A 22530-nucleotide genomic window follows, 5' to 3' on the forward strand; every position below is an offset into this window, starting at 1 on the left:
CGGGTAAAATAGGAGTTAACCCTTTCACCCGATCTGCAGCGACGTGATCATTCCATGACGCCACATAGGCGTCATGGGTCAGATTGGCACGGGTTTTCATGACGCCTACTGTTATGACCCCAATGGCAGAGGGTCTCAGAAATAATTTCTAAGTCTGCAAACACAAAAAATCAGCTCATAGGGCAGTGGTAACTGGGCTGACCATATATCTAATCCTAGCACCACAAATAACAGCAGCCGGGGAACGTTCCTACGTTGGTTCTAGACGTCTCGCGCCAGCCGGAGAACTAGCTAACCCTAGAAGGGAAAAGAAAGACCTTTCTTGCCTCCAGAGAATAGACCCCAAAAGTTGGATACAAGCCCCCAACAAATAATAACGGTGAGGTGAGAGGAAAATACAAACATAAGAATGAGCTAGGTATTTAGCAAAGAGAGGCCCACTAGCTAATAGCAGAATATAGAAAGATAACTAATATGGTCAGCAAAAACCCTATCAAAAATATCCACACTGGAAATTCAAGAACCCCCGAACCGTCTAACGGCCCGGGGGGAGAACACCAGCCCCCTAGAGCTTCCAGCAAGATCAGGAATCACATTTAGTACAAGCTGGACAAAAATGAGAGCAAGCAAATAACCCAAAAAACAAAGAAGCAGGACTTAGCTTAATTTTGCACGAACCAGGACCAGCAGATAGGAGCAAACAGAATGCGTCTGATTACAACGATGCCAGGCACTGGACTAAGGTTCCAGGAGGTTTATATAGCAACACCCCTGAAGTAACGACCCAGCTGGGTACAAACTGAGGGAAGAAAATCCCAGAGTCATATCACTAGTAACCACAAGAGGGAGCCAAAAAGTCTAATTCACAACAGTACCCCCCCCTTAAGGAGGGGTCGCCGAACCCTCACCAAGACCACCAGGGCGATCAGGATGAGCAGCGTGAAAGGCACGAACTAAATCGGCCGCATGCACATCAGAGGCAACCACCCAGGAATTATCCTCCTGACCATAGCCCTTCCACTTGACCAAATACTGAAGCCTCCGTCTGGAGAGACGAGAATCCAAGATCTTCTCAACCACGTACTCCAACTCGCCCTCAACCAACACCGGAGCAGGAGGCTCAGCAGAAGGAACCACAGGCACAACGTAGCGTCGCAACAAAGACCTATGGAACACGTTGTGAATGGCAAACGAAACCGGAAGATCCAAGTGATATGACTCTGGGATTTTCTTCCCTCAGTTTGTACCCAGCTGGGTCCTTACTTCAGGGGTGTTGCTATATAAACCTCCTGGAACCTTAGTCCAGTGCCTGGCATCGTTGTAATCAGACACATTCTGTATGCTCCTATCTGCTGGTCCTGGTTCGTGCAAAATTAAGCTAAGTCCTGCTTCTTTGTTTTTTGGGTTATTTGCTTGCTCTCATTTTTGTCCAGCTTGTACTAAATGTGATTCCTGATCTTGCTGGAAGCTCTAGGGGGCTGGTGTTCTCCCCCCGGGCCGTTAGACAGTTCGGGGGTTCTTGAATTTCCAGTGTGGATATTTTTGATAGGGTTTTTGCTGACCATATAAGTTATCTTTCTATATTCTGCTATTAGCTAGTGGGCCTCTCTTTGCTAAATACCTAGCTCATTCTTATGTTTGTCTTTTCCTCTTACCTCACCGTTATTATTTGTTGGGGGCTTGTATCCAACTTTTGGGGTCTATTCTCTGGAGGCAAGAAAGGTCTTTCTTTTCCCTTCTAGGGTTAGCTAGTTCTCCGGCTGGCGCGAGACGTCTAGAACCAACGTAGGAACGTTCCCCGGCTGCTGTTATTTGTGGTGCTAGGATTAGATATATGGTCAGCCCAGTTACCACTGCCCTATGAGCTGGTTTTTTGTGTTTGCAGACTTAGAAATTATTTCTGAGACCCTCTGCCATTGGGGTCATAACAGTACCATCCGAGCGCCAGAAAAAACGCATCATGGCCTGGCATACTGTTATGACCCCAATGGCAGAGGGTCTCAGAAATAATTTCTAAGTCTGCAAACACAAAAAAACAGCTCATAGGGCAGTGGTAACTGGGCTGACCATATATCTAATCCTAGCACCACAAATAACAGCAGCCGGGGAACGTTCCTACGTTGGTTCTAGACGTCTCGCGCCAGCCGGAGAACTAGCTAACCCTAGAAGGGAAAAGAAAGACCTTTCTTGCCTCCAGAGAATAGACCCCAAAAGTTGGATACAAGCCCCCAACAAATAATAACGGTGAGGTAAGAGGAAAAGACAAACATAAGAATGAGCTAGGTATTTAGCAAAGAGAGGCCCACTAGCTAATAGCAGAATATAGAAAGATAACTTATATGGTCAGCAAAAACCCTATCAAAAATATCCACACTGGAAATTCAAGAACCCCCGAACCGTCTAACGGCCCGGGGGGAGAACACCAGCCCCCTAGAGCTTCCAGCAAGATCAGGAATCACATTTAGTACAAGCTGGACAAAAATGAGAGCAAGCAAATAACCCAAAAAACAAAGAAGCAGGACTTAGCTTAATTTTGCACGAACCAGGACCAGCAGATAGGAGCAAACAGAATGTGTCTGATTACAACGATGCCAGGCACTGGACTAAGGTTCCAGGAGGTTTATATAGCAACACCCCTGAAGTAACGACCCAGCTGGGTACAAACTGAGGGAAGAAAATCCCAGAGTCATATCACTAGTAACCACAAGAGGGAGCCAAAAAGTCTAATTCACAACAGCCTACGTGGCGTCATGGGTCGGGAAGGGGTTAAATGAGAAGGTGTGTCAAAACTTTTGGTATGTACTGTATATTTTTCCATATATATGCAGACAAAGTCTTGTGAGGGCTTGTTTTTTGTGGGACAAGTTGACGTTTTTATTGGTAACTTTTTTAGGTACATGACATGTTTTGATCGTTTCCTGTTATCATTTTTTGGAGGCAAATGAACAAAAACTAGCAACTCAGGACAATTTTTTATACTGTTTTGCATGTGGTAAAAGTATGATTGCAGCAATACCACTTATGCCTTTTTCTGTGTTTTGGCGCTTTTACACAATAAAACTTTTATAGAAAAAAATGCACCAAAGCAGGATTCCACCCACCAAGGTAGGAACCGCTATGTGCACAAAACAACCAATCCCTTACAGAATTCTAAAACTATTTTCTTGTACAGGAATTTCGACAAGAACCATGCAGTAAACTCAATAGTGTATAAGTATGGAACAGCCTCATTATTAGAGATCCTCCAATAAAATGATCATGCTTCTATCACCACTATAAATAATATATAAGTAATATATTAAAAAAACATTTTTGTGTAGCAAGACAGTCTTATGATTTAGTCTTGATGATTTAGATTGCTACCTTTTCATACCAACCCTGTTCTTCTGCTTCACCAGAATCAGTTGAAGTACCTGCTCTGACAAGTCAATGCCTCCCATATATTTATTACAGTCTGTAATGCAGACTGGTTTTTGCTTGTCACTGGCGTCGCCCCAGTATCTGACCATCACAGTGGTGTTCGCATGCAGTGTGGTCAGCAAGTAGATGTCCTTCTTGTCATTCCACTTCACTGTGAGAAGTTGGCCACTTGCAAATGAGAATGGCACCCGCTTCTCCAAACGTCTTGGCACCAATTGTGATGGAAAAATTACTTCTTATTTTCCTGACTGTCCCACAGGCCCCTGTATTTGCAGCATTGAGGGATTTATACAGGGGGATGTAGTAGTTGTCCTTTTAAATGTGGTACCCTTGATGAAGAAAGGGCATCATTAGCTCCCAGATAATTTTACCTGGGATGTCAATCGTCTGGGGGCAGTTTGGTGGATTAATTTGGTGGCCCTTTCCTTCGTAAATTAAAATGGTGGATTTATAGCCTGCTGTCCTCTTGCACATTTTGTATAGCTATATGTTGTATTTTGATCACTTGGACGAGAGGAAATTTCAGAATGGCAGAAGGCCCTTGAAACTCATCAAGGACTCGTCGACAGCAATATTTTGCTCAGGGATGTATGAATTAAAATTTTTAGGAGGGAGATTAGGGTCTAAATTTATTCAGGCAATTGTAGTTGGGGTCAATTCTTGGTGGGGCTTGGGAATTATCACTATTGGTCACTCGGGACATGACACCTGCAAATACAGAGGTGCTGTTGACAGATTTTGTTGCCCAGTAGGAGTGAAGCGTGTTTTTTTTTTACTAATACCATGTTGAGGGTAACGCCTAACTTTTTTTATTTCGGGAACATTTGTGGGGATCCAGGAACTTGAATGAAAGGATGTGGGTTTTTGGGAAATGTATTGACGGGCATATAAATTAATTTGGTAGGCAATCAATTGTAGGATTTCTGGGATAATGAAAATTTTGAAAAAATCAAAGCGAGTGAAATTAATTACATCAAATTTTATACCAGGGGCTGCTAAGCCGACACCATTACCATTGGGCTTTTGGATCCCGTGAAGGAAAAGTTGTCATCACTACCTCAAAACTGCTCTGCCTCAGAGGCAGATTCTGTTTTAATGCTGGAGCTCCCGGAGCAAAGGAGGGTGAATGCCTGCTCAGCTGTGAGCTTTCTGCAGGCCACTATTATATTGTATATGCCTGCCTAACAAAAAACCTAAACCTAATCTAACAAAACTAGACCTAAACCAATTCAAACATTATTAGACCTAAACCTAATCTAACACTAGTATATTTTTTAAATATTTTTTTATATACAGCACAGACCAAAAGTTTGGACACACCTCATTTAAAGATTTTTCTGTATTTTCATGACTATGAAAATTGTACATGTACACTGAAGGCATCAAAACTATGAATTAACACATGTGGAATTATATACTTAACAAAAAAGTGTGAAACAACTGAAATTATGTCTTATATTCTAGAATCTTCAAAGTAGCCACCTTTTGCTTTGATGTCTGCTTTGCACACTCTTGGCATTCTCTTGATGAGCTTCAAGAGGTAGTCACCGGGAATGGTTTTCACTTCACAGGTGTGCCCTGTCAGGTTTAATAAGTGGGATTTCTTGCCTTATAAATGGGGTTGGGACTATTAGTTGTGTTGTGCAGAAGTCAGGTGGATACACAGCTGATAGTCCTACTGAACAGACAGTTAGAATTTGTATTAAGGCAAGAAAAAAGCAGCTAAGTAAAGAAAAATGAGTGGCCATCACTACTTTAAGAAGTAAAGGTCAATCAGTCCGAAGAATTGGGCCAACTTTGAAAGTGTCCCCAAGTACAGTGGCAAAAACCATTAAGCACTACAAAGAAACTGGCTCACATGAGGACCGCCGAAGGAAAGGAAGACCAAGAGTCACCTCTGCTTCTGAGGGTAAGTTTATCCGAGTCACCAGCTTCAGAAATCACAGGTTAACAGCAGCTCAGATTAGAGACCAGGTCAAAGCCACACAGAGTTCTAGCAGCAGACACATCTCTACAACAACTGTTAAGAGGAGACTTTGTGCAGCAGGCCTTCATGGTAAAATAGCTGCTTGGAAACCACTGCTAAGGACAGGCAACAAGCAGAAGAGACTTGTTTGGGCTAAAAAACACAAGGAATGGACATTAGACCAGTGGAAATCTGTGCTTTGGTCTGATGAGTCCAAATTTGAGATCTTTGGTTCCAACCACCATGTCTTTGTGCAACGCAGAAAAGGTGAACGGATGGGCTCTATATGCCTGGTTCCCACCGTGAAGCATGGAGGAGGAGTTGTGATGGTGTGCTTTGCTGGTGACACTGTTGGGGAGTTATTCAAAATTGAAGGCATACTGAACCAGCATGGCTACCACAGCATCTTGCAGCGGCATGCTATTCCATCCGGTTTGCGTTCAGTTAGACCATCATTTATTTTTCAACAGGACAATGACCCCAAACACACCTCCAGGCTGTGTAAGGGCTATTTGACCAAAAAGGAGAGTGATGGGGTGCTACACCAGATGACCTGGCCTCCAGCCACCAGACCTGAACCCAATCGAGATGGTTTGGGGTGAGCTGGACCGCAGAGTGAAGCCAAAAGGGCCAACAAGTGCTAAGCATCTCTGTGAACTCCTTCAAGATTGCTGGAAGACCATTCCCAGTGACTACCTCTTGAAGCTCATCAAGAGAATGCCAAGAGTGTGCAAAGCAGTCTTTAAAGCAAAAGGTTGCTACTTTGAAAAGCCTATAATATAAGACATATTTTCAGTTGTTTCACACTTTTTTGTTAAGTATATAATTCCACATGTGTTAATTCATAGTTTTGATGCCGTCAGTGTGAATTTACAATTTTCATAGTCATGATAATACAGAAAAATCTTTAAATGAGAAGGTGTGTCCAAACTTTTGGTCTGTACTGTATATTTTTTTCCACTTTTGAAAAAACTGTAAGCCTAACCCCAACTTTAATAAGCCTAACTCTATGGCTCGAATCACACCAATGTATGGCATCTGATGCGAGAGCATCGGATGCGATATGCTATTGACCATCAGCTCCAGCTCTGCCGTTAACGTGAGCCGAGAGTCATGCTACTGTGCTCCGATCCTCTCTCATGAGAGAATTGCAGCACAGGTGTGGAGTAGACAGAGATGGTAATTTCTCCATTTCCTCAATGGCCAGATTGGTGTATATTGGACTACACTGTGATGACACCAGAGTGCAGTTCGATGTTTCACTCGCACCTATAGACTTATATGGGTGTTAGTGAGCCTCGCTTAACTGCCAATTGTAGAATGCTGTGATAATTGCAGATGTAATCTGCCCCATAGTTTAACACTCGGTTGAGTGCTATGCAATGTTTTATTTGATAGCACTCAGTTGTATTATACAGTAGAGTGACTCCGACTTTAACCTATCTGCAAAGAATGAAAGAAATACATTTTAAAAAAGTAATCTGACAATGGGGATGTCACGGGAGGAGGGGCAATCAAGGGGGTGATTAGGAGATAGCAGAAGGCTTTACAGAAAAGAAGCTAAAAAAAAACTTTGTATTTTATTTTTTTTCTCTAACAGGACAGCACTTGGACATACAGTATCTCTCTTTTCTCCCAGAACTACTACAAGGAGAGAAGAGATAGGTACAGCCCAAGTGCTGCCATATTTACTAATTTTGGGGCTTTTGATCATTGTGATAGGGTCTATCACAGTAGCCAAAAACCATTAACCAAAGAAAAAAAGTTTTCCTGTTGTCAGGTGCAGAGAGGCAGATCTTGGTGGGTGCACTGCCCATTCGTCCTCCATTTTCTTTCAGCAGAAGAAAGTGAGTGAACAAGGGGATCATGGTTCCTGTACAAAGTTACTGTGGGGGTCTCAAGCACATCATTACTCTCTCCTCTGACGTCATATCATATTAGAGGAGAAAGAAATTATATTTTAACTGGACCACAGTTTATTTTACATGATCAGGGACCAACCCTGATCCTGTTCTCCAGTGTCTCAGCTACCTGAAATACCAGAGATTTTCCAACTCTGGGGGGTGCTACACCCTTATTCCCAATTGTCATTTTAAAATGGTGATGAGGGAATAAGACCCCTTAGTGGCAGCTCTCTTAATGCGTATCAGTTGTCATTAAGGGGTTAATTGTATTACGTACAATATTAGAGATTAGTGACTGTGGACACATTTGCTGTACAAAATTAATGGTACAAGAAGAGGTAGCAACAGTAAATGGACGGGTTAGTGTAAATGAAAAATGTTCTTTTAGCCCCACATTTTTTATTTTCACAAGTGTAACAGGAGAAAATGGATCCCAACTATTTTTTATGCGATTTCTCTGGAGCATGCAGATACCCCCTATGTGGTTGAAAACTACTGTTTGGGTCTACGGCAGGGCTTGGAAGGGAAAGAGCACCAAATGACTGTTTGAGCACAAAAATGGCTGGAAAGAAGAGCGAGCACAATGTCAAGGAATGAATCTAAATGTGTGATGAACATCTTAAATCCAACGGAGGTGCTTCAAGAAGTTTATAAGGTAGAGCCTGGGAAGAAAAAACATCACATCTTTCCCACGTCATCTGGCATAGCACCCCATCACACTCCTTCTTGGTCAAATAGCACTTACACAGCCTGGAGGTGTGTTTGGGGTCATTGTCCTGTTTAAAAATAAATGATGGTCTAACTGAACGCAAACCGGATGGAATAGCATGCCGCTGGAAGATGCTGGTTCAGTATGCCTTCAATTTTGAATAAGTCCCTAACAGTGTCACCAGCAAAGCACCCCCACACCATCTCACCTCCTCCTCCATGCTTCACGGTTGGCATGTAGAGTCCATCCGTTCACATTTTCTGCATCGCAGAAAGAGACGGTGGTTGGAATCAAAGATCTCAAATTTGGACTCATCAGACCAAAGCACAGATTTCTTCTGGTCTAATGTCCATTCCTTGTGTTCTTTAGCCCAAACAAGTCTCTTCTGCCTGTTGCCTGTCCTTACCAGTGGTTTCCTAGCAGGTATTTTACCATGAAGGCCTGCTGCACAAAGTCTCCTCTTAACAGTTGTTGTAGAGATGTGTCTGCTGCTAGAACTCTGTGTGGCATTGACCTGGTCTCTAATCTGAGCTGCTGTTAACCTGTGATTTCTGAGGCTGGTGACTCGGATAAACTTATCCTCAGAAGCAGAGATGACTCTTGGTCTTCCTTTCCTGGGGCGGTCCTCATGTGAGCCAGTTTCTTTGTAGCGCTTGATGGTTTTTGCCACTGCACTTGGGGACACTTTCAAAGTTTTCCCAATTTTTCGAGATGACTGACCTTCATTTCTTAAAATAATGATGGCCACTCGTTTTTCTTTACTTAGCTGCTTTTTTCTTGGCATAATACAAATTCTAACAGTCTATTCAGTAGGAATATCAGCTGTGTAGCCACCAGACTTCTGCACAACACAACTGATGGTCCCAACCCCATTTATAAGGCAAGAAATCCCACTTATTAAACCTGACAGGGCACACCTGTGAAGTGAAAACCATTTCCGGTGACGACCTCTTGAAGCTCATCAAGAGAATGCCAAGAGTGTGCAAAGCAGTCATCAAAGTAAAAGGTACCTACTTTGAAGAACCTAGAATATAAGACATAATTTCAGCTGTTTCACACTTTTTTGTTAAGTATATAATTCCACATGTGTTAATTCATAGTTTGATGCCTTTAGTGTTGAATGTACAATTTTCATAGTCATGAAAATACAGAAAAATCTTTAAATGAGAAGGTGTGTCCAAACTATTGGTCTGTACTGTATATTTTTCCATATATATACAGACAGTCATGTGACGGCTTGTTTTTTTGTGGCACAAGTTGACGTTTTTATTGGTAACTTTTTGGGTCCATGACATTTTTTGATCGTTTCCTGTTATCATTTTTTGGAGGCAAATGAACAAAAACTAGCAATTCAGGAACATTTTTTATAATGTTTTGCATGTGGTAAAAGTATGATTGGAGCAATGCCACTTATGCCTTTTTCTTTGTTTTGGCGCTTTTACACAATAAAACTTTTATAGAAAAAATGTTTGCATTGTTTTATTCTGAGAGCTATAACTTTTTAATTTTTCTTCTCATGGAGCTGTATGGTAGCTTATTTTTTGCGGGGCTAGATGACACTTTCAGCTATACCATTTTTTTTTACATTTGTATTTTTTATCAAGTTTTATTCAACTTTTTGCCAGTGGTATGATGACCAATCATAGTTTTCCACTTTTTTTTTTTTTTTAACGTCGTTTACTGAAGAGATTAACTGGTTTGACAGTTTTAAAGATCTGGTCATTCCGGAAGTGGCAATGTCAATTATGTGTCCATTTTTTTTTACATAAAAATGTGTGTTTATTGGTGGATTAATTTTTGTATTATTATTTTGTAATTTTTTTAATATTTTAAAAAAAATGTTAAACTTCTTTTTACTTAGTCCCTCTGTGGCACTTTCATTTTTTTCTCTTTGATCACAGGTATGATGCATTGCAATGCATTATACCTGTACAGAAAGCTGCTTAGACCATGCTCTGAGCATGGTCTAAGTAGCTTTCCATAGCTTGGTGACCCCGGGTCACCTTGGCAATGATCGGGCCCTCGCAATGATGTTGTGTTGGCGCCAAACTGAAGGCAGAGGGAGGTAGCTACCTTTTGATGTGTCCTAAATTTGTGATCGCTTTCAAATTAAATTTCCTAAATGTTGTGATTGGTCTTACGGGGAAAAACAGCCAGGGGCAGGAACTCCTGCTGTGATCGGATGGGAGGTGCTGATATTCACAGTGCCCTGAAGGCGGGGACCGATGGCATGGGTCCCCGCACCTCTTCCCATACCACTCAGCTGTCACTCATAGCTGTCGGCATGAAACTGACAGTTTAAATGACAGGCATAGCATGTCATGATGCGGGAATTGACCTACTATGTTGGTCATTGATTGCAAAGGGCTTAAAGTAACCATATTCCACAATACTCTTATGTGAAATCCAAAGCGGTATAAAGAAACAACATCTAAAGCCTCTTTCAGATGTCCGTGAATCACATACGTGTGTCACATACGCGTTGTATCTATCGTGAACATGGATAGAAGACATATGCTGTAAAGTCTGTGGTGCTATTCACATGTCCGTTTTTGCAGAATGTGTGTTTGCAAAAATATCAAGGCGACACATCTGTTTTTGATCTCGATCATGGGTCAAACTATCGATATAAGTTTATGTGTCCATGAAAATCACAGACAGCACACAAATGGCATCAGTGTGCAGTCTGTGTGTAGTCCATGCTTGTCATTGTAATGGATAGCTGAAAATTTGCAGGTTTTTTTTTCATATGTAAAAAATCTCTTATGAAACACTGATGGTAAAAACTGAAACATTGACTAAACATTGATGAAATTCACATCCAAAACACTGATGAACAATCATCTGAATGAGGCCTAAAAGGGAGTCTGTTGTGAATTAGACTTTTTTGGCTCCCTCTAGTGGTTACTTGTGATATGACTCTGGGATTTCCTTCCCTCTGTCTGCAGCCAGCTGGGTCGTTACTTCAGGGGTGTTGCTATATAAACCTCCTGGAACCTTAGTCCAGTGCCTGGCATCGGTGTTATCAGACACATTCTGTTTGCTCCTGTTTGCTGGTCCTGGTTCGTGCTAAATTAAGCTAAGTCTTGCTTCTTTGTTTTTTGGGTTATTTGTTTGCTATCAATTTTGTCCAGCTTGTACTAAATGTGATTCCTGACCTTGCTGGAAGCTCTAGGGGGCTGGTGTTCTCCCCCCGGGCCGTTAGACGGTTCGGGGGTTCTTGAATTTCCAGTGTGGATATTTTTGATAGGATTTTTTGCTGACCATATAAGTTATCTTTCTATATTCTGCTATTAGCTAGTGGGCCTCTCTTTGCTAAATTCCTAGCTCATTCTTATGTTTGTCTTTTCCTCTTACCTCACCGTTATTATTTGTGGGGGGCTTCTATCCAACTTTTTGGGGTATTTCCTCTGGAGGCAAGAAAGGTCTTTCTTTTCCCTTCTAGGGGTAGTTAGCTCTCCGGCTGGCGCGAGACGTCTAGGATCAACGTAGGAATGTTCCCCGGCTGCTGGTATTTGTGGTGCTAGGATTAGTTATATGGTCAGCCCAGTTACCACTGCCCTATGAGCTGGTTTTCTGTATTTACTGACTTAGCATTATTCCTGAGACCCTCTGCCATTGGGGTCATAACAGTATGCCAGGCCAATATTGAATGTTTACAGCATTGCAGAAGTGGGATAATAAGAAAGGAAATTCTGATTTTTTTTTTTTTTCCTTCCTTCTCTTCCTCCCCTTTACCTTTGAGTGGCGTGTGCTTGCTGCAGACATGAATGTGCAGACCTTGATTACAAGTGTTGACCAGCTGGCAGCTCGTGTGCAGGGTATACAAGATTTTGTTACCAGTAGTCCTATGTCTGAACCTAAAATACCTATTCCGGAATTGTTTTCTGGAGATCGATTTAGGTTTAGGAATTTCAAGAATAATTGTAAATTGTTTCTTTCTCTGAGACCCCGTTCATCTGGAGATTCTGCTCAGCAAGTTAAAATTGTTATTTCTTTTTTACGGGGCGACCCTCAGGATTGGGCTTTCTCGCTAGCGCCAGGAGATCCGGCATTGGCGAATATTGATGCGTTTTTTCTGGCGCTCGGATTGCTTTACGAGGAACCCAATCTTGAAATTCAGGCAGAAAAAGCCTTGCTGGCTATTTCTCAGGGTCAGGATGAAGCTGAAGTGTATTGCCAAAAATTTCGGAAATGGTCCGTGCTTACTCAGTGGAATGAGTGTGCTCTGGCCGCAAATTTCAGAAATGGCCTTTCTGAAGCCATTAAGAATGTGATGGTGGGTTTCCCCATTCCTACAAGTCTGAATGATTCTATGGTGCTTGCTATTCAAATTGACCGGCGTTTGCGGGAGCGCAAAACCGCTAATCCTCTGGTGGTGTTGTCTGAACAAACACCTGATTTAATGCAATGTGATAGAATTCAGACTAGAAATGAACGGAAAAGTCATAGACGTCAGAATGGGTTGTGTTTTTACTGTGGTGATTCTACACATGTTATATCAGCATGCTCTAAACGCCTAACAAGGGTTGTTAGTCCTGTCGCCATTGGTAATTTGCAACCTAAATTTATTTTGTCTGTGACTTTAATTTGCTCTTTGTCTTCTTACCCTGTTATGGCGTTTGTGGATTCAGGTGCCGCCCTGAGTCTTATGGATCTGTCATTTGCCAAGCGCTGTGGTTTTGTTCTTGAACCGTTAGTAAATCCTATTCCTCTTAGAGGTATTGATGCTACGCCATTGGCGGAAAATAAACCGCAGTTTTGGACGCAGGTGACCATGTGCATGACTCCTGAACATCGGGAGGTGATTCGTTTTCTTGTTCTGCATAAAATGCATGATTTGGTCGTTTTGGGTCTGCCATGGTTACAGACCCACAATCCAGTCCTGAATTGGAAGGCAATGTCTGTGTCAAGTTGGGGCTGTCAGGGAATTCATGCTGATTCCCCGCCAGTGTCTATTGCTTCCTCTACTCCTTCGGAAGTTCCTGAGTATTTGTCTGATTATCAGGATGTATTCAGTGAGTCCAGATCCAGTGCTCTGCCTCCTCATAGGGACTGTGACTGCGCCATAGATTTGATTCCAGGTAGTAAATTTCCTAAGGGAAGATTATTTAATCTGTCAGTACCTGAGCATGCCGCAATGCGTTCATATATCAAGGAGTCTCTGGAGAAGGGGCATATCCGGCCATCCTCTTCCCCTCTTGGTGCGGGATTCTTTTTTGTGGCTAAGAAGGACGGATCTTTGAGACCTTGTATTGACTATCGGCTACTGAATAAAATCACTGTAAAATTTCAGTATCCTTTGCCTCTCTTGTTGGACTTGTTTGCCCGGATTAAGGGTGCCAAGTGGTTCACCAAGATAGATCTTCGTGGTGCATACAACCTTGTGCGCATTAAGCAAGGTGATGAATGGAAGACTGCATTTAATACGCCCGAAGGTCATTTTGAGTACTTGGTGATGCCTTTTGGGCTTTCTAATGCTCCCTCAGTATTTCAGTCCTTTATGCATGATATTTTCCGGAAGTATCTGGATAAATTTATGATTGTTTATCTGGACGATATTCTGGTTTTCTCTGAAGATTGGGACTCACATGTGGAGCAGGTCAGGATGGTGTTTCAGGTTTTGCGTGAGAATGCATTGTTTGTTAAAGGCTCAAAGTGTCTCTTTGGAGTACAGAAAGTTCCCTTTTTGGGGTTTATTTTTTCCCCTTCTGCTGTGGAGATGGACCCAGTCAAGGTCCGAGCTATTCATGAGTGGACTCAACCCACGTCAGTTAAGAGTCTTCAGAAGTTCTTGGGTTTTGCTAACTTCTACCGTCGTTTTATCGCTAATTTTTCTAGCGTTGTTAAACCTTTGACGGATATGACCAAGAAAGGTTCTGATGTTGCTAACTGGGCTCCTGCAGCCGTGGAGGCGTTCCAGGAGTTGAAGCGCCGGTTTACTTCGGCGCCTGTTTTGTGCCAGCCTGATGTCTCACTTCCCTTTCAGGTCGAGGTGGATGCTTCTGAGATTGGGGCAGGGACCGTTTTGTCACAGAGAGGCCCTGGTTGCTCGGTAATGAGACCATGTGCTTTCTTCTCTAGGAAGTTTTCGCCTGCTGAGCGGAATTATGATGTGGGCAATCGGGAATTACTGGCCATGAAGTGGGCATTTGAGGAGTGGCGTCATTGGCTCGAGGGTGCTAAGCATCGTGTGGTGGTCTTGACTGATCACAAAAATTTGATGTATCTCGAGTCTGCTAAACGCTTGAATCCTAGACAGGCCCGCTGGTCATTGTTTTTCTCCCGTTTTGACTTTGTGGTCTCGTATTTACCAGGTTCAAAGAATGTGAAAGCTGATGCTCTTTCAAGGAGCTTTGTGCCTGACTCTCCTGGAGTCACAGAACCTGTTGGTATTCTTAAAGAAGGAGTTATTTTGTCAGCCATTTCTCCTGATTTGCGACGTGTGTTGCAGAGATTTCAAGCTGGTAGACCTGACTCTTGTCCACCTGACAGACTGTTTGTTCCTGATAAGTGGACCAGCAGAGTCATTTCCGAGGTTCATTCCTCGGTGTTGGCAGGTCATCTGGGAATTTTTGGCACCAGAGATCTGGTGGCTAGGTCATTTTGGTGGCCTTCCTTGTCACGGGATGTACGGTCATTTGTGCAGTCCTGTGGGACTTGTGCTCGAGCTAAGCCTTGCTGTTCCCGTGCCAGCGGGTTGCTCTTGCCCTTGCCTGTCCCGAAGAGGCCTTGGACACATATTTCCATGGATTTCATTTCTGATCTCCCGGTGTCTCGGGGTATGTCTGTCATCTGGGTGGTATGTGATCGCTTTTCAAAAATGGTCCATTTGGTGCCTTTGCCTAAGCTGCCTTCCTCTTCCGATCTGGTTCCTGTTTTCCTTCAGAATGTGGTTCGTTTACACGGCATTCCTGAGAATATTGTGTCTGACAGAGGATCCCAGTTTGTTTCCAGGTTCTGGCGATCCTTTTGTGGTAGGATGGGCATTGATTTATCGTTCTCGTCTGCCTTTCATCCTCAGACTAATGGACAAACTGAGCGAACTAATCAGACTCTGGAAGCTTACTTGAGGTGTTTCATTTCGGCAGATCAGGATGATTGGGTGACCTTCTTGCCGTTGGCTGAGTTTGCCCTAAATAATCGGGCTAGTTCCGCTACTTTGGTTTCGCCATTTTTCTGCAACTCTGGTTTCCATCCTCGTTTTTCCTCAGGACATGTGGAGCCTTCTGACTGTCCTGGAGTAGATTCTGTGGTGGATAGGTTGCAGCAGATCTGGAATCATGTGGTGGACAACTTGAAGTTGTCACAGGAGAAGGCTCAGCGTTTTGCCAACCGCCGCCGCGGTGTGGGTCCCCGACTTCGTGTTGGGGATTTGGTGTGGCTGTCTTCTCGATTTGTTCCTATGAAGGTCTCCTCTCCTAAATTTAAGCCTCGCTTCATCGGTCCTTACAAGATTTTGGAAATCCTTAATCCTGTGTCCTTTTGCTTGGATCTTCCGGTTTCGTTTGCCATTCACAACGTGTTCCATAGGTCTTTGTTACGACGCTACGTTGTGCCTGTGGTTCCTTCTGCTGAGCTTCCTGCTCCGGTGTTGGTTGAGGGCGAGTTGGAGTACGTGGTGGAGAAGATCTTGGATTCTCGTCTCTCCAGGCGGAGGCTTCAGTATTTGGTCAAGTGGAAGGGTTATGGTCAGGAGGATAATTCCTGGGTGGTTGCCTCTGATGTGCATGCGGCCGATTTGTTTCGTGCCTTTCACGCTGCTCATCCTGATCGCCCTGGTGGTCTTGGTGAGGGTTCGGTGACCCCTCCTTAAGGGGGGGGTACTGTTGTGAATTAGACTTTTTTGGCTCCCTCTAGTGGTTACTTGTGATATGACTCTGGGATTTCCTTCCCTCTGTCTGCACCCAGCTGGGTCGTTACTTCAGGGGTGTTGCTATATAAACCTCCTGGAACCTTAGTCCAGTGCCTGGCATCGGTGTTATCAGACACATTCTGTTTGCTCCTGTTTGCTGGTCCTGGTTTGTGTTAAATTAAGCTAAGTCTTGCTTCTTTGTTTTTTGGGTTATTTGTTTGCTATCATTTTTGTCCAGCTTGTACTAAATGTGATTCCTGACCTTGCTGGAAGCTCTAGGGGGCTGGTGTTCTCCCCCCGGGCCGTTAGACGGTTCGGGGGTTCTTGAATTTCCAGTGTGGATATTTTTTGATAGGATTTTTTGCTGACCATATAAGTTATCTTTCTATATTCTGCTATTAGCTAGTGGGCCTCTCTTTGCTAAATTCCTAGCTCATTCTTATGTTTGTCTTTTCCTCTTACCTCACCGTTATTATTTGTGGGGGGCTTCTATCCAACTTTTTGGGGTATTTCCTCTGGAGGCAAGAAAGGTCTTTCTTTTCCCTTCTAGGGGTAGTTAGCTCTCCGGCTGGCGCGAGACGTCTAGGATCAACGTAGGAACGTTCCCCGGCTGCTGGTATTTGTGGTGCTAGGATTAGTTATATGGTCAGCCCAGTTACCACTGCCCTATGAGCTGGTTTTCTGTATTTACTGACTTAGCATTATTCCTGAGACCCTCTGCCATTGGGGTCATAACAGGAGTCCTGAAGTATTGGGCAAGGGGAGTAATGCAATAACATAAAATATAACCCACTCTTTCCTGCTATATTACATGCCATTCTAACACTGGTGTTCCTGGCTAAGGTAAGCAATTGCTAGTAACAATTACAAGGGTATGTAATAAAAGCAGCACAGTAGCAAAGTCCACCTGGCACTGAAATGTAATTTATAAGGCAAGTAATGGATCTTTCAATCTTTGTCACTGACTTCTATTTTGCCCCCATTTTCATATATCTGGAGATATTTTTAGGCTGGTGCTAGAAGCTGTAGTATATGTCGCAAAACAACAATTCTCACACAAGTACAACCAAAAACATATCTGCACCTTGCTGTGACATGGCATTGTGCAACTACTTCAGAGCAGATAATTCACAAGCAAATTGAAGCCACTTGTGACTTGCATCGAAGGCTATGGCAAATGTCGTATGAACAGCCACAGGGGATCCAACATATCTGGAACCACTTGCGACTCTGTGTCGCAGGTCACAGTGAAACACCAATGGAAATGTTAAGTGTCATTTTTCAATGTGACACTGCGATTTAAGCATTGCTTAACACATCATTGTATAGCTGTGGCCTAAGATTTGTACTATATAGAAAAAAATATTGTTGTCCTGTCCACCTTTTAGTCATTGAATTCATGTTTTCATTAAGTCTCATTGAATAAAATCAAGCTTCTTGCTATGCAGTCTGTCTTAACAGATATCTGTGGAAGATTGACTTATATTTAACAGCTCTCTGAATTTTAGCATGACACTGTGAAAGGATGAAAGGATATTAAGTATTAATTTGTTTAAAAGTTGCCCAATGGTAAAAAACAACAAATAGGCAAGAAATGGGTAGCAAACACTCTATGCAACATGTTTCAAAGTTGGACCGGCGTCTTCATGGTTGCAATATGGTTGCAACACTGGTCTGACAGATAGAAGCTGCACTGTTGATTTAGAATCATCCAGCAACTATAGGGGTTAAAATGTTTATAGCAGATAGGGAGTGGTCACTTCAGCCCTAAGGGATACTGGGAAAGTTGTTATTGTGTCCAGGACATCAAAGAGTAGCATGTGGGCTAGAGATTCTCCTGTCAAACTGAAATCAGGCAAGCTGTATAGACCAGTTCTTTCTTGGAAATGATTGTTGTAATCATAGAAGCAGTCAGGACAGCCAGGAGACTCTTTAGTACTTCAAGATAGAAGTGAGAGAGCTACAGCACTGGACACATCCCCTTCCCTTCACTTCACCAATCACCACATGAGCAAGGTACTGTTCTGCTTAGGATAAGACACTGTGTGTAAAGAGAAGTTATCTGTAAAGAGACTTTCATAAATGTTGAAGCATTGCATAAAGAGAAGTGACTGGTTAAAGGTAATACTGCATTCACAGAATTACACAACTGAGAAAAGTACATTTTCAAGTAACATTTTCTGTATATGTTATGGCGCAAGGGTCTTTAAACTTGATATTTTTTATGTACATTTTGTGATGCAGTGACCCCTGTTACAAGTAGGTGGTGCTGCATGGTCTCCCCAGAATACGCATGGAGGCATATTGAGGCCACAGGAATGCATGGCAGTCGCAGGCATGACTATGGTGATGAGTCAAAGTCCAGCATTATTGTGAATGGCCGGTATGTGTGTTGAAGATGAAGACACTCTGCACATGCCAGCCTGAAGTAAGGTTGTTCTGGAAAATGTAGTCCCACAAGTAATTATGTTGTTTTAGAGGGAGGCTGGCAGGGCTAGTTCTGATTAGGGTTGAGCGAAACGGGTCGATCATTTTCAAAAGTCGCCGACTTTTGGCTAAGTCGGCGTCTCATGAAACCCGATCCGACCCCTGTGCTTGTCGGCCATGCGGTACGCGACTTTCGCGCCAAAGTCGCGTTTCAATGACGCGAAAAGCGCCATTTCTCAGCCAATGAAGGTGAACGCAGAGTGTGGGCAGCGTGATGACATAGATCCTGGTCCCCACCATCTTAGAGAAGGGCATTGCAGTGATTGGCTTGCTGTCTGCGGCGTCACAGGGGCTATAAAGGGGCGTTCCCGCCGACCGCCATCTTACTGCTGCTGATCTGAGCTTAGGGAGAGGTTGCTGCCGCTTCGTCAGAAGCAGGGAGAGCGTTAGGCAGGGTCCACTAACCACCAAACCGCTTGTGCTGCAGCGATTTCCACTGTCCAACACCACCTTCGGTGTGCAGGGACTGTGGAAGCTATTTTTTTTTTTTTTCCCCTCAGCGCTGTAGCTCATTGGGCTGCCCTAGAAGGCTCCGTGATAGCTGTATTGCTGTGTGTACGCCACTGTGGAAACCAACTGCTTTTTTCAAAGCACATATCCTCTTGTTCCTTCCTTTCTGCACAGCTATCTTTTTTGTTTGTCCACACTTTTTATTTAATTTGTGCATCAGTCCACTCCTATTGCTGCCTGCCATACCTGGCTTAGATTACTGCAGGGAGATAGTAATTGTAGGACAGTCCCTGTTTTTTTTTTGTTTTTTTTGTGGGAGATTAAGATTGGCATTTCTGCTACAGTGCCATCCCTGTGTGTGCCATCTCTCACTGAGTGGGCCATAGAAAGCCTATTTATTTTTTCCATGATTTGTGTTCTAAATTCTACCTCAACACAAAAACACTACATCAATCAGTGGGAGAAAAATATTGGCCTCAGTCAGGGCTTGTGTGCCACTGCTGTGTGTGCTATCTCTCATTCAGTGGGCTATAGAAAGCCTATTTATTTATTTATTTTTTTTAATATTATTTGGTTTCTAAAGTCTCCCTGAAAAAAAAAAAAAAACCTAAAAAAACAGTGGGAGAGTAATATTGCCCTTTCAGCTTGTGTGCCAGTCTTGACTCCTGGGTGTGCCACCTCTCTCTAATTGTGGGCCATAGAAAGCCTATTTATTTTTTCCGTGATTTGTGTTCTAAATTCTATCTCAACACAAAAACACTACATCAATCAGTGGGAGAAAAATATTGGCCTCAGTCAGGGCTTGTGTGCCACTGCTGTGTGTGCTATCTCTCATTCAGTGGGCTATAGAAAGCCTATTTATTTTTTTTATTTTTTTAATATTATTTGGTTTCTAAAGTCTCCCTGAAAAAAAAAAAAAAAACCTAAAAAAACAGTGGGAGAGTAATATTGCCCTTTCAGCTTGTGTGCCAGTCTTGACTCCTGGGTGTGCCACCTCTCTCTCTCATTCAGTGGGCCATAGAAAGGCTATTTTTTTTTTGGTTTTTTTAATATTATTTGGTTTCTAAAGTCTCCCTGAAAAAAAAAAAAAAACATAAAAAAACAGTGGGAGAGTAATATTGCCCTTTCAGCTTGTGTGCCAGTCTTGACTCCTGGGTGTGCCACCTCTCTCTCTCATTCAGTGGGCCATAGAAAGGCTATTTTTTTTTTTGGTTTTTTTAATATTATTTGGTTTCTAAAGTCTCCCTGAAAAAAAAAAAATACCTAAAAAAACAGTGGGAGAGTAATATTGCCCTTTCAGCTTGTGTGCCAGTCTTGACTCCTGGGTGTGCCACCTCTCTCTAATTGTGGGCCATAGAAAGCCTATTTATTTTTTCCGTGATTTGTGTTCTAAATTCTACCTCAACACAAAAACACTACATCAATCAGTGGGAGAAAAATATTGGCCTCAGTCAGGGCTTGTGTGCCACTGCTGTGTGTGCTATCTCTCATTCAGTGGGCTATAGAAAGCCTATTTATTTTTATTTTTTTTTTAATATTATTTGGTTTCTAAAGTCTCCCTGAAAAAAAAAAAATACCTAAAAAAACAGTGGGAGAGTAATATTGCCCTTTCAGCTTGTGTGCCAGTCTTGATTCCTGGGTGTGCCACCTCTCTCTCTCATTCAGTGGGCCATAGAAAGGCTATTTTTTTTTTTGGTTTTTTTAATATTATTTGGTTTCTAAAGTCTCCCTGAAAAAAAAAAAAAAAACATAAAAAAACAGTGGGAGAGTAATATTGCCCTTTCAGCTTGTGTGCCAGTCTTGACTCCTGGGTGTGCCACCTCTCTCCCTCTCATTCAGTGGGCCATAGAAAGCCTATTTATTTTTTTTTAAAATATTATTGGGTTTCTAAAGTCTCCCTTAAAAAACAAAAAATACATAAAAAGACAGTGGGAGAGTAATATTGCCCTTTCAGCTTGTGTGCCAGTCTTGACTCCTGGGTGTGCCACCTCTCTCTCATTCAGTGGGCCATAAAAAAGCATTTTTTTTTTTTCCTTGATTTGTGTTCTAAAATCTACCTCAACACAAAAACACTACATCAATCAGTGGGAGAAAAATATTGGCCTCAGTCAGGGCTTGTGTGCCACTGCTGTGTGTGCTATCTCTCATTCAGTGGGCTATAGAAAGCCTATTTATTTTTATTTTTTTTTAATATTATTTGGTTTCTAAAGTCTCCCTGAAAAAAAAAAAAATACCTAAAAAAACAGTGGGAGAGTAATATTGCCCTTTCAGCTTGTGTGCCAGTCTTGACTCCTGGGTGTGCCACCTCTCTCTCTCATTCAGTGGGCCATAGAAAGGCTATTTTTTTTTTGGTTTTTTTTAATATTATTTGGTTTCTAAAGTCTCCCTGAAAAAAAAAAAAAAAACATAAAAAAACAGTGGGAGAGTAATATTGCCCTTTCAGCTTGTGTGCCAGTCTTGACTCCTGGGTGTGCCACCTCTCTCCCTCTCATTCAGTGGGCCATAGAAAGCCTATTTATTTATTTTTTTAAATATTATTGGGTTTCTAAAGTCTCCCTTAAAAAAAAAAAAAACATAATAAAACAGTGGGAGAGTAATATTGCCCTTTCAGCTTGTGTGCCAGTCTTGACTCCTGGGTGTGCCACCTCTCTCCCTCTCATTCAGTGGGCCATAGAAAGCCTATTTATTTTTTTTTAAAAATATTATTGGGTTTCTAAAGTCTCCCTTAAAAAACAAAAAATACATAAAAAAACAGTGGGAGAGTAATATTGCCCTTTCAGCTTGTGTGCCAGTCTTGACTCCTGGGTGTGCCACCTCTCTCTCATTCAGTGGGCCATAGAAAGCATTTTTTTTTTTTCCTTGATTTGTGTTCTAAAATCTACCTCAACACAAAAACACTACATCAATCAGTGGGAGAAAAATATTGGCCTCAGTCAGGGCTTGTGTGCCACTGCTGTGTGTGCTATCTCTCATTCAGTGGGCTATAGAAAGCCTATTTATTTATTTATTTTTTTTCTTATTATTTGGTTTCTAAAGTCTCCCTGAAAAAAAAAAAAAACACATAAAAAACCGTGGGAGAGTAATATTGCCCTTTCAGCTTGTGTGCCAGTCTTGACTCCTGGGTGTGCCACCTCTCTCTCTCATTCAGTGGGCCATAGAAAGGCTATTTTTTTTTTTTGTTTTTTTAATATTATTTGGTTTCTAAAGTCTCCCTGAAATAAAAAAAAAACTTAAAAAAACAGTGGGAGAGTAATATTGCCCTTTCAGCTTGTGCGCCAGTCTTGACTCCTGGGTGTGCCACCTCTCTCTCTCTAATTGTGGGCCATAGAAAGCCTTTTTTTTTTTTTTTTTTTAATATTATTTGGTTTCTAAAGTCTCCCTGAGAAAAAAAAATAAATAAATTAGGTGGGAGATTAATATTGACATTAGTGCTTGAGTGACAGTCCTGCGTGTGTGTCATCTCTGTGATTTTGTGCCACAGAAAACAGAGTGTGTACCATTGTGCCTGATTTTCCTTGTGGTCTCACCAACCTGTTAAGGGATATTGAAATCATACTGAAGTTATAGCTCACCGTGTAAGTTGTTTGACAGCAACAAATAAAGTTACTTTGGTTAAGATTTTAAAACAATGAGGAAGTCTGGTGCAAGAGGTCGTCGTGGGCGTTCATTGTCAGCTGGTAATGATGGTAGTGGTAGTGGAGCATCAGGTGGTCGTGGGGATAAAAATATTCCACCTAAG

General features: G+C 42.4%; 1 protein-coding gene across 2 annotated transcripts in view; it reads left to right on the top strand.

The window, feature by feature from the left end:
* LRRC2 (leucine rich repeat containing 2) overlaps positions 1-22530 on the top strand; it is a 611884-nt gene that overhangs the window by 102981 nt on the left and 486373 nt on the right. The window lies entirely within an intron of this gene.

Source organism: Ranitomeya variabilis, chromosome 1 (genome assembly GCF_051348905.1).
Source record: "Ranitomeya variabilis isolate aRanVar5 chromosome 1, aRanVar5.hap1, whole genome shotgun sequence".
In the NCBI taxonomy this organism is placed as follows: domain Eukaryota; kingdom Metazoa; phylum Chordata; class Amphibia; order Anura; family Dendrobatidae; genus Ranitomeya; species Ranitomeya variabilis.